This window comes from Lolium rigidum, chromosome 3 (genome assembly GCF_022539505.1).
Source record: "Lolium rigidum isolate FL_2022 chromosome 3, APGP_CSIRO_Lrig_0.1, whole genome shotgun sequence".
Classification (NCBI taxonomy): Eukaryota; Viridiplantae; Streptophyta; class Magnoliopsida; order Poales; family Poaceae; genus Lolium; species Lolium rigidum.
In genome coordinates, this window is record NC_061510.1 from 99,194,684 (window position 1) to 99,206,009 (window position 11,326).

General features: G+C 41.4%; 1 pseudogene; it reads left to right on the forward strand.

The window, feature by feature from the left end:
* The first annotated feature begins 3,623 nt into the window (after positions 1-3,623).
* On the forward strand, positions 3,624-10,239 carry LOC124695249 (annotated as a pseudogene).
* The last annotated feature ends 1,087 nt before the right edge of the window (positions 10,240-11,326 follow it).

The window sequence follows — 11,326 nt, forward strand, 5'->3', positions numbered from 1 at the left end:
TTTCTTCAAGAACTTGCGAGCTTCTCCTAGAAACTGATGAATTCATGTACTAGTTTGTTGATTAATTGTGTGACATGTAAAGTCTCGAATCCAACATAAATGGAAATAAGACAGAGAGCTCAGTCTTTCTGATGCTCGCTTATTTACCAATTATTGTGTGAGTACATGCTTCTAACTTCACCTCACGCCATAAACGGAATCCCAATCATGAGCGCAACTGTATTTACATGTTCAGTCACCTGAGTGAGCTTTCTCCTCAATAAGGATGTGGCTGCTGTTCAAAAACTCAGTTATTATTACTAGACTTATTTTTTGTGTGAGTACCAATTATTATTACCAGAGTTATTTTTTGTGTCTTTCTGATGCGCTTATTTACACCTTTCTTAGGATCAACTTTTTAAGCACGTAATTGTATAAAAAAATTATTAACCACCTTAAAACACATTATTTAAACAACAAAGTATTCATTACTTGTATCAATTCAAGTGTGGTTTAAAACTATTTACACCATATCATTGTACAATCGGCGCGGCGTGCCACCGTGCCCATGTATGCTAGTAATATATATAGGCCATGTATAACGTGAAGCAAGCTTTTAAGCGGTTGTAAAAAATTAAGTTTATTGGTGCTAATGGAAAGTAGTGCACATATATTAGATCGCTCGTCTTGCGCAAGGTTTTCAATTTTTCTTCATTTTATTTGGCTGTTTTCAAAACAGGGTCAAATTTATTCGTACGTGAGCTACTATTTTACATGCCAAGATGCACCTATCTACTAAATATGGGCAAGTTATTATAAAATTATGGCATATATATATGGCATGCATGGCCTTGGCCATCTAGTTAGCTTGAATCCCAAGTTCCCAACAATAATGGCCATACATGGTAAGCCATATTATGAAGCAAGTATTTTGAGAACTAGCTTTGTTGTGTCAAAATTGAAGTTTATCGGTTGTAATGGAAGGTAGTGCGCATTAAGAGGACCCCTTGCGCAAGTTTTCATTTTTTGGGATTTTTTTTTCATTTTCTTTGGTTATTTTCAAAACGGGGTTAAATTAATTTGTTCCTGTGTGAGCATTATTCACCTGATGGCTTTTGAATCTCCCAAGGATGCTCATATAAATGATAGGACATATTTGAAGCAAGTTTTCTAGAAGATGTAAACATATTAAAGTATATCGGGTTATCAATAATATGGAAAGTAATGAACCATTAGTTAGATAGAGGACTCGACTCATTCACAAGTTTTTCATTTTTTGATTAATTATCTTCATTTTATTTGGTTATTTTTAAAATGGGGTCAAATCTATTTGCATGAGCGCATTCATATACCCAAGAATTTGCCTCTTTCAAAAGTATAAGTGAATCAACAATATATAATCACTACTTGGGCACCTTAGTATGATTTTTCTTTTCGAATTTCGTGAGCATTCTATCTTCACAAATCTCACTTGTTCTAATTCAGCATGTATGTTTTCATTAAATCGAACTTAAAGTCAACCTGCGGGGAAATTAATTAGCTAGGGAGGCTTAAAAACTAGTAAAAACCCGGGAACTGTCCACAAAATATATGGTGTACTTCTCTTATTAAAATTGGGTTGCTAGCGCATTTTGAGCCATTTAGTTTGTACACATTCTTCATATTTAAAAACCCAAATATTTTGGCACACATACGTACTATGACTCCTCGGAAATTTCAAAAGTAATTATTTGTATATATATAAAATTTACAACACTTTGCTTTACGGGCAAAGCAGACGATGCACCCATCTACCAAATATGGGGCGGGCACAAGTACGTGCTATCACAATCTAAGTCGTATATATAGATGCTATGACCATATGGCCTAGCTTGGCCATCTAGGTTGAATCCCAAAGAAAACGAATATGTTCATACATGATAGGCCATATTGTGAAGCAAGTTTTTGAGAAGAAGTCAAAATTCAAGTTTATCAATTTGATAACGGAAAGTGTGGTGCACGTTACATGAACCTCTTTTGGCCAGGAAAGTGTTTCATTTTTTGAGTTTCTTCATTTGCCTCATCGATTAGTTTCAAAACAGGGTCAAATTGATTGTTATCGTGCGTGAGCATATGCATGAATTCATGTGAAAACATTGAATCTTTCAAAACTACCCGTCGATCTCTACGATGTAATGAGTTCTACTACTTTTGGGTACCATAAAATGATACTTGCCAAATTTCGTGACCACTCGCTGTATATCACACACTAGCTAGCTTGTAGTTCAAATATGTCATTATGTTATTAAATCGACACTTCGTCATCTAAGAGGGGAAAATTTGCTAAGAGCCTTGAAAATCAGTAAATCCCGTAAACTATGTATACATCTGTAAAATATGGTGTGTACTTGTCGTGTGAAAATTGGGTTGTTAGCTAGCATTTTAAGCCATATTCCTTTGTACTTTTCATAAGAAAATCATCGATCATAAGCATTGCAAAATTGGAATAGAAATTATATTTGTGCTTAAAATTGATCTGGCAACTCAATCAAAGCTGTTGGCAATATTGTTTTACATCATATATGCATCATGCACATCTCGTCTACCAAATATGGGCAAGTTATCACCATCTTTGGCATATTTGGCCATTGGTCATTGGTCATGTGGCTTAGTTCGAATCCCAAGATTATTCTTCCACGTGCTATACATATAATAATATATAGGCCATATATATAATATGAAGTAAAATTTTGAGAAGTTATCAAAACTCAAGTTTATCGGCGATAAATGGAAATTAATGTTTTTGCACTTTCTTACAATCATGTTGTGCCCGAAAGGGAAGGGGACAGAGTGGCCTACTCTATGAATTCATCGCAGTCTACATATCAGTCGAAAAAGGGATAAAAGGGATCAAACAACCCAAACTTATAACATAACAAGATCTTGGTCATCCCACCATAAAAGAATTTTAGACCCACAGCTGGCTCGATGTAGTTATAAACAGCCCAAACAAAGCATCAACTTGAACCTAAAGGACAAAATAAACCAATGAAATTGTATAATGAGTAAAGTGCATAAACACATTTTATTTTAAAGAGGTGCTAGTTCGAGGATTGGAAGGATTTTTTTTCGAGAAGTTGAAAAGGGGGCTGCGGTGCCTCGCTCAGTCTGGCGACGACACCAACTATAGCTTCTCCCTTCAGCTTGCTCCGCCCAAGCAGGTCTCTGCTAGGAAGACCAGAGATGCCATAATCTCTGTTAATTGGCTAGTCTTTGTAGATTTGGATTTGTGGTATTTCTTACAACCGTACTACTCAATAGCCGGTGTTTTGTTACTACGGCCCGAGTGTGTTTGTGCAATCACTCTTGTGCAAATCCATATCATTATATACCTTTCATGCTCTACTACTCCATCTTTCACTTCCTTCCGTCGATAGTACTAAAGTTTTGATGCGCGGAGTAATTATTAGCACCAGACGACTGTAAAGCACGTAAGTAAACAGACTCGGTAAGCAAGCTACAGCTTTAGTTACCTTTACAACTATGCATGCATGTAATACGTATGCAAGATCGAGATAAAGTGGCTTCTATAGGAATCCTCTTCTGCGCGCTCTGCAAATACCTGTACAGTGGCATGCGCTTATCGGTACATAACAAATTAGTCAATGGTAGAGGTCACATCGTGGGTGGAGGAAGTGGAGAAAATGCTGCTGGAAGATCACGAGCCTTCGTCGGAGGTCGAGCAATGGCGGAAGCAGGCAATCTACCGTGTCCCGGCGCGCATCAAGAGGCTAAACGGCGCCGCCTACAAGCCGCAGATGGTGTCCCTGGGCCCGTTCCACCACGGAGACCCCGACCTGGTGCCTATGGAGATGCACAAGCGCAGGGCGCTGCTGTGCGCCTGTGCCTGCTCCGTCGGGCCGGCAGGCCGCTCAGGGACCTTCTCGCCGCCGTGGGGGAGGTGAAGGAGCAGCTGCGGGCGGCGTATGTGGGACTCGGGGACGAGTGGCGTGGAGGGGACCGGTTCGTGGAGATGATGATCGTGGACGGGTGCTTCCTGCTGGAGGTGATGAGGATGGCGGCCGCCGCCGGCCGGAGGCGTACAGTTCATCAGGACTACGCGCCCAACGACCCCGTCTTCAGCCGGCACGGCTTGCTGTACATGGTGCCGTACGTCCAGCGCGACATGCTCATGGTCGAGAACCAGCTGCCCCTGCTTGTGCTCCAAAGGATCTTCGCTGCTGAGGGTGGAATTGGAAAAACATCGGTAAATATAGAACCAATCCCATACTTACAAGTTCTTTTACGAGTGAATTCCACTTCTTTTAGTTGTGCATTTAGGACACATATTACCTTATTTAGTAGAAATTCTACCAAAATATTATATTTAAGAGACTTTGAACTTCACCCTAGTTTAGCATTTTGTATGTTATTGTTAGAGCATCTCTAGCAGATCCTCCAAAATTTTTAGGGGAAACAACGCCACAAATAGAAGAGGATAAATTTGACCTCTAAACGGTGGCACTAGATCCGATCTCCAATTTTTTTTTCTTGAAATGGGGCAATACCTAGCCTCTGCATCAGATTCAAAAGTTTACATCAAGGATCAGAGAGGGTTGAGACATGTATCAACCATCGAAAAATGAATAAACACACAAAATTATCCATTTTGTACCTACTAGTGTGCCGCCACCCAGTAGCCCGAAAAAAGAAGTCCTGAGTAACCGTCAGCAGACGGTTGCATCCAGTATCCATAATCTCCCGCTGATCCTCCGGGAGAAGGAAGGCCCATTGTTGAATCCAGTACGCCGCCGTCGTATAACCTGCAAAAAATCGGTTCCCTTTTGTCTGTTAAAAATAAGGTCATTCTGACTTGTCCAGATAGACCAACATAAAACAGACATGTCAATCAGTATTCTATTTTTATCCAACTTGTTAACCCCATTTAGCCAATTACCAAACATATTCGTAATATTTGCAGGTGGAGGCATATTAAAAGTAAAGTAAATCATACAAAGGAGCAAATTTTTTTGACATGGTTTTGCAAATATCAAACATACAAAGTTTAAACATGCATATGTATTATCCAAAAAACAACATATTGTCCTTGCATTTACCGGTTTCAATGGCGCCGGACCACCGATTGCAACTGTTGGATATAAATAGACTGCCTAGTCTTTTTCATCAATTCGATTTTTGTTTCAATTGGCTAGTGCGGTAAGGGCAAAAGTAGCCTAGATATGAGGGGGAGTGTTGAATATAAATACACTGCCTAGTCTCTACAACACTCAAGTATTGCGTCCCAACGATGACAAAGAGAGCCTTAGGTGCGGTAGTACGGTATCTTGACAATATTGCGGTAGTGCTCTTCAATTCTTTGCCAAAACTTGTCCTTGCATTGATGGGTTCAAGTGCCAACCGATGTAATCAAGCGAAACGAGTTCATCCAAGTCTGGCACAATGCAATGGCCTCGATTTCTAGGGATCACTATCCTATCTTTCCTCCTCTAACCATTTTCGACTTTGGCCTTTAGCGGCGCATATTTCCTCCTCTAAGCATTTTTTGTACTTCTGCTAGAGATGCTCTTAGATAAGACATGCATGATGCACCGATGTGGCACCACAAAATGTGTAAATATCAGAGGGCGTCATCCTCAATTACATCGAGACTTCTTGTATCCATTTGCTCTACTCCTTGTCCTTGGCTTGATACTTTTGGACCCCCATCATCACCTCACACCTCACCGAATGGACACGCATCACAAAACGAGGATCCAGAACCTCTAAAAGGGTAATGTGCACAATTTTTCACTAGATAAGGTAAGTAATATAAAAAAAAGCATAACAAAAGTGTAAAATTGGAATTCACATTTTTTTTATTTAGGCACTCAGCTAGCGGTCTAATAGATTATAATAGCTAGCTTTTCCAAACTGATGATGCTCCTTTCAGTATACATAATGTCTCTTCTAAACTACTCCCTCCGTTCCATTTTACAAAATATTATTTGGGGATTTTGATTGAAACAGGAAGGCTAATTAATCTTCTAAAAAAGGTTTATAATAGAGGAAGTATAGTATTTTTTTTAATGCATGAGTAAACACATGTAGTTTTAAAACGTTCTACAGCCAACTAACTACAGAACCTTCAACATCATTCTATATTATGTTTTAAAACACAATATCTCAGAATAAAGAACCTTCAACATCATTCTATATTACATATTCATAACTGCGCATAGAGATTTGCATGCCTGATAAAATAAATATACTTATGTTTCTTTTGTGAAAGTAGACAACCAATTTTTTTGATGGCATTGACTAATCTATTAATCTATTATGAGAGGTGCCCACAGAACTACTCCATCTGGCTACGTAGGTATTAGAGCATGTAGGATGGTAGAGACTCTGAGTTATCGCTTAGCCATCCACGTCATCTACAAAAGAAAATAAAAATAGGTGGTCCAACCAATTTCGTTTATTGTCATCCTACCAATTAATTAAAATTAATTATATTTTAGTGGCATTTTTTGTGTTAACAAGGAAAGGCATAACTAATTGAATTTAACCTTTCGTTTCTTCGTTAGTTCTTCTTCAACTAAGTAAAAAATCCAACATGGAAACTCTAAGAAAACACTGATATCAACCCATTTTACAAGGCCTTAGCATACAACCCTATAAGAACGGAGGGACCAACAGTTGCAGTCATGCAAAGAATCTTTTTCGCAACTGAAAAATTCAAAATAAATTATATCTTAAACCGTTGATTCAATTGACAACATGTCTTCACCGCTGGGTTCTTCTCAACGAGTACTTTAGACATGGTCCCATCTTAATATGTTTTGACAAAAAAAAGTTGCATGTTGCCAGATTATTAGCTACCATGTTACTAGTCGACAATAACCACCCAAATAACACATAATTAGCATACATTGTTTACATGATATTTGTTAGATCAATAATGTACATGTCCAAAGATGAGTATTTGATGCACTCTAAACACGTAAAATATCACATTACCATCATGCACAACTTATATTGGTGAGGTGCAAGTCTAGGATACATGGTAGACATTTGATTTTAATCTGATAACCAACTTGACTCTATCTAGTAACCATTTGATTTTAATCAAGCAACTAGGATTGAAACAAAAAAAGTTGTCAAAACATGTCAAAGATGGATCTAGTTTCTAAGATTCCGTCGCCCTACAGCCAATCCTGAGAATGATCTGAATTTCCACATATGGTTAGAGATAAAATATTTTGAAGATTGACAACCAAAAGAAATCCTACGTTGTTGTATGAATGCATGGCTTGGTTGCCATATTTTTCCCGTTCCCATGGAAATCTAATCAGCAACATGTGCCTTTATTACTACATTCCTTGATTAATTCACCAAAAAGAAAACTATTTTATAGCTCACTCTGTTTGTCAACAACCCGTTTTTGCCATTGATTTGTCGTGACAATGTATTCTACGCTATATCTCATATGAATATGTTTCCGTGACTTCTTTCTGACACAAAAGGCACTAGGTAGTCACATGTGAATTCTATAGAAGAATGTTTTGCGTGGTTTGATAAGTTCATAAGTTGACAACAAATTAATATTTGAGTGACCAAACTATTTACGTAGTAGCTATCAACTTTGTAACTACATGATCTTAGTAAAATAACTATCTTGCGTACATGAGTAACTATATATGTGTCCGGTGATAACTATAATATGGATGGGTAGCTACATTAGTGCCGCCATAGAGGTAAATAAAAACGGTGGGTAACTATTTTAGCTTGTGGAGTCTGGAGACATAAAAGAAGTACGGTGTGGAAAATAGTTTTGGAAAGGAAGAGCATCGCAAACTAAAAATTTAAAAACATGAGGGAAAGAATGTGGTGACATGGTGTTGATTACAATGTATAATTTAGGACGACTTAAGTCGTGCAAGTAGGTGGTTGTGAAATCATAGATTGAATTGTGTCTCTAACTTATGTTATAGTTAAGTTTACTACCAAGTGATCAAAACGTCATCAATCATCGGGAATCAAGTTTGAAGACGAAATGGATGAAACATAGTCGCATAGGATCTAGTTCAAAGATTTAGTCGTGACAAAGCTAAGGATAAAACATATAATGGCTCACGATGAAGCATTTTAAATAACTTTTATGCCTCAGAAACTCAAAACTGATTCCGGGTGCACATGCGCATACACCTGGTACGTACAAAACATATTTCAAAAAATTGAAAAGCTTAAGAAAAAAAAAATCGCATGTTGAGGCGTAAAGTTTCACATAAAGCCGGCTTTTTTGTACCCTCTGTAAAAAAATATAAAAAAAAGTCTCAAGAAATAGATAGTTTTAGTACCATTTTTTTAAATTTTACACATGGCACAAAACATGTCGGTTTCTGCTTAAAAAACTTTATAAGCATGTAACATGTCAAGATATATACGAGAATCTTATTTATTTATTTAATATTTAAATATATTCAAAATGCATTTGAAATAAACAAAGAAACACCGTTTCCCCACTACTTTGCTTTTGACTGCATGCATGCACAAAGTGAGACAACATGCCCGACCGCACCCTAGTGGAGTCCTTAGGTAAAAATAGAGACAAAATTACCATTGTTTGACCGTCTGCTGGGATGTATGACGACCTTGTCCGCGATGAGATTTTGCTTCTCCGCGCGTTGTGGCAAGCTGGAGATTAAGAAAATGTAACTTGTGCGTACATCAGATACTCTACTTGAATCCGTTATGCTAACTATGATGTACCCCGCGTCTTGGATGGCCAGACCAATGTACTTATGAACAGGATGGTGTTGAATTTCCTTGGTGTGGCAGACGCCGACAAGCACCCAGCGTTAGTGGCCAGCCTGGGACTCCACCCGCTCGACATCTACCGCCGGAGTCTGCTCCACGCCACCGGCAGGAGAGATCGCGACATACACGTCGAAGAACCAGCGGCAAAGCCCGTGGATGTTCGGTCCGCGCGGAAGCTCCACGAATCTGGCATCCGGTTCAGGCACAGCGGGCGAGCGGACTGCCTCCGCGACGTCCGGTTCTACGGCGGCACCCTCACCATGCCGCAGCTGTTCGTGGACGACTCCACCGAGTACAAGTTCCTCAACCTGATGGCGTTCGAGGCCCTGCACGTCGGCGCCGGCGGGGACGTGACCGCCTACGTCTTCTTCATGAGGAGCATCGTCGGCTCCGTTGAGGACGTGCGGTTGCTGCGGAGCAAAGGGATTGTCCGGAGCGACTGGGTGGACGGCGACGAGACGGTGGTGCGGCTGCTCAACGACATGACCAAGGACGTGGTGTGCGACGAGTGCTCCCCGCTGTGCGCCGTGCAGGGCGAGGTGGAGGCCTATTGCCGAAGCAACCTGCGCGTGTTCCTGCACGTGTCGTGGTGCTACCTTAGGCGAACCTACTTCGGGAACCCGTGGACGTTCCTCTCCCTCGCCGCCGGCGTGCTGCTGCTCGTCACCGACATCATCCAGACCGTCTACGCTATCCTTTCGTACGAAGTACAAGGGAAGAGAGAGTATCATGATCATAAGTAGTGGGGAGCTAAACATATCCGAGCTCAGGAGATTGATTGCCCCATCATTGGTTTAAAACCTAGCTTGTAGCAGAGGCAGGCACGATCAGTTGTGCCTAAATTGTCATTTATTTCCAGTTCATGTACGCGCGGGAGATGTAACCGCTGTCCTAGTTATACACTTTTCCTCGCGTTTTTGAGAAGTTGGATGCGCGTCTAATGGTATCTCTAGATTCCAAACGTATCTAGAGGCTGAGGCCGCGGACGCAGCCCCTGGGGCAGGGACAGGAGCGGCCGTGCTGGATCTGCCGCGCCTGCACGCTCGCCATCCCCAGCCGACTCGAAGTGGCTACACGACATGTACTTCGAGTTCGTCGACACACAAAATATTGCAGGGTGGGCACACCTCCATAATTTTAAGTTTTTACTCCTCGTGTGCGATAAAAATTTTTTTTGCCCAAATAACTAAATATACATATCAAAAACTTCAGGGTTGGCCACGGCCCACTCGACCACCCTGCCTTGACGTTGGCTTCGAGAAGTTTTCCTGTGCCCACAGCCTAGAGGTCGGATGCTTGCTGCTCTGCCGCTACGAAGGCGATGACGACATGCCCGTTCATGTGTTCGACGACTCATCCTGCCGCAGGCACTACCACATCGACGACTTGGGCGAACACACCGTCGGTCAACTGTATGTTTCAGGGTTTTCTTTCTTTGCAGCAAAGATGACAACTGCCAGTTGAAGCCACCGATGTAGGTTTCTGGATGTTCTTCCATCACAACGAAAAAGGCGTAGACGCCTAGAGTTTGGGTGTCTGAGTGTTCTTTCTTCGTAGCCAAAAACACTAGGGCCATCACAACCCTCTTGCAATGTTTCAAACTATGTACCAAAATATATGTAAATATATCAATCTTGCAATGTTTCTAATTATGTACCAAAAATAATAAAGAAGATTTGAACTAAAAATGCGTCAGGCCATTAGGGATACCCCCGACGCAGACGAACAATCATGGGATGACAACCATTTCCGTGTCCAGGGCACAACGCAAACGAATGTGAGCGGTTATTTTCCGCGTCCATTTTACGGCGGGCCGCTGGAGATGCCTTAGCTCACAATCTCTCTTACCTACTTACTGTACGACTCATGAAACAAGAAACCTGCCAAGGAACCATTCCCATCTAAATAAAAACAAGGAAGATGCGGGGCGCCGTGAGATATTACTAATGCCGATTTTTTTTTGAAACGGAGGCAAAAGCTTTGCCTCATTCATTAATTAAGAAGAAGGTGCCGAGTTTTTAGGAGAAAACCGGGCGAAAACCATAACAACAGGACCAAACCCACATAAACCACACCCACACACACACAACCAAGCCTAACAAGGATCCCAACAATAGGGCCGCACCGACAATAGCCAACACAAAGAACCACATGGCGACACGAATGAACTCCAGCACGACACTTCAACACCGCGTCGACAAAGACATGCCATGACATTGGGGGCACCCATCAATCAACTGCGGATGCAGGAAAGGTAGCAGCCAAGGTGGCGATAAAATCGCAAACCTCTCTAGCGACGACACCGCCGGACACTGCTGCCGGCAAGCCTGACTTAGCAACCCCAACATCAAAAGGAACCACATGCCTCACTTCCTCGACGGAAGGAGGCATAACCTCACCACCACCCAACTCCAAGAGCTCAGGCACCACAGATGAATCCCCACACAACTCATGAAGCTCAGGCGTGATCTCAACCACCGATGACTTCTGCTCCTCGGAGCTAAGTGGAAGTGAAGTCTTCATGGCGGCGAGCTCCTGCCCACCAGAAGAG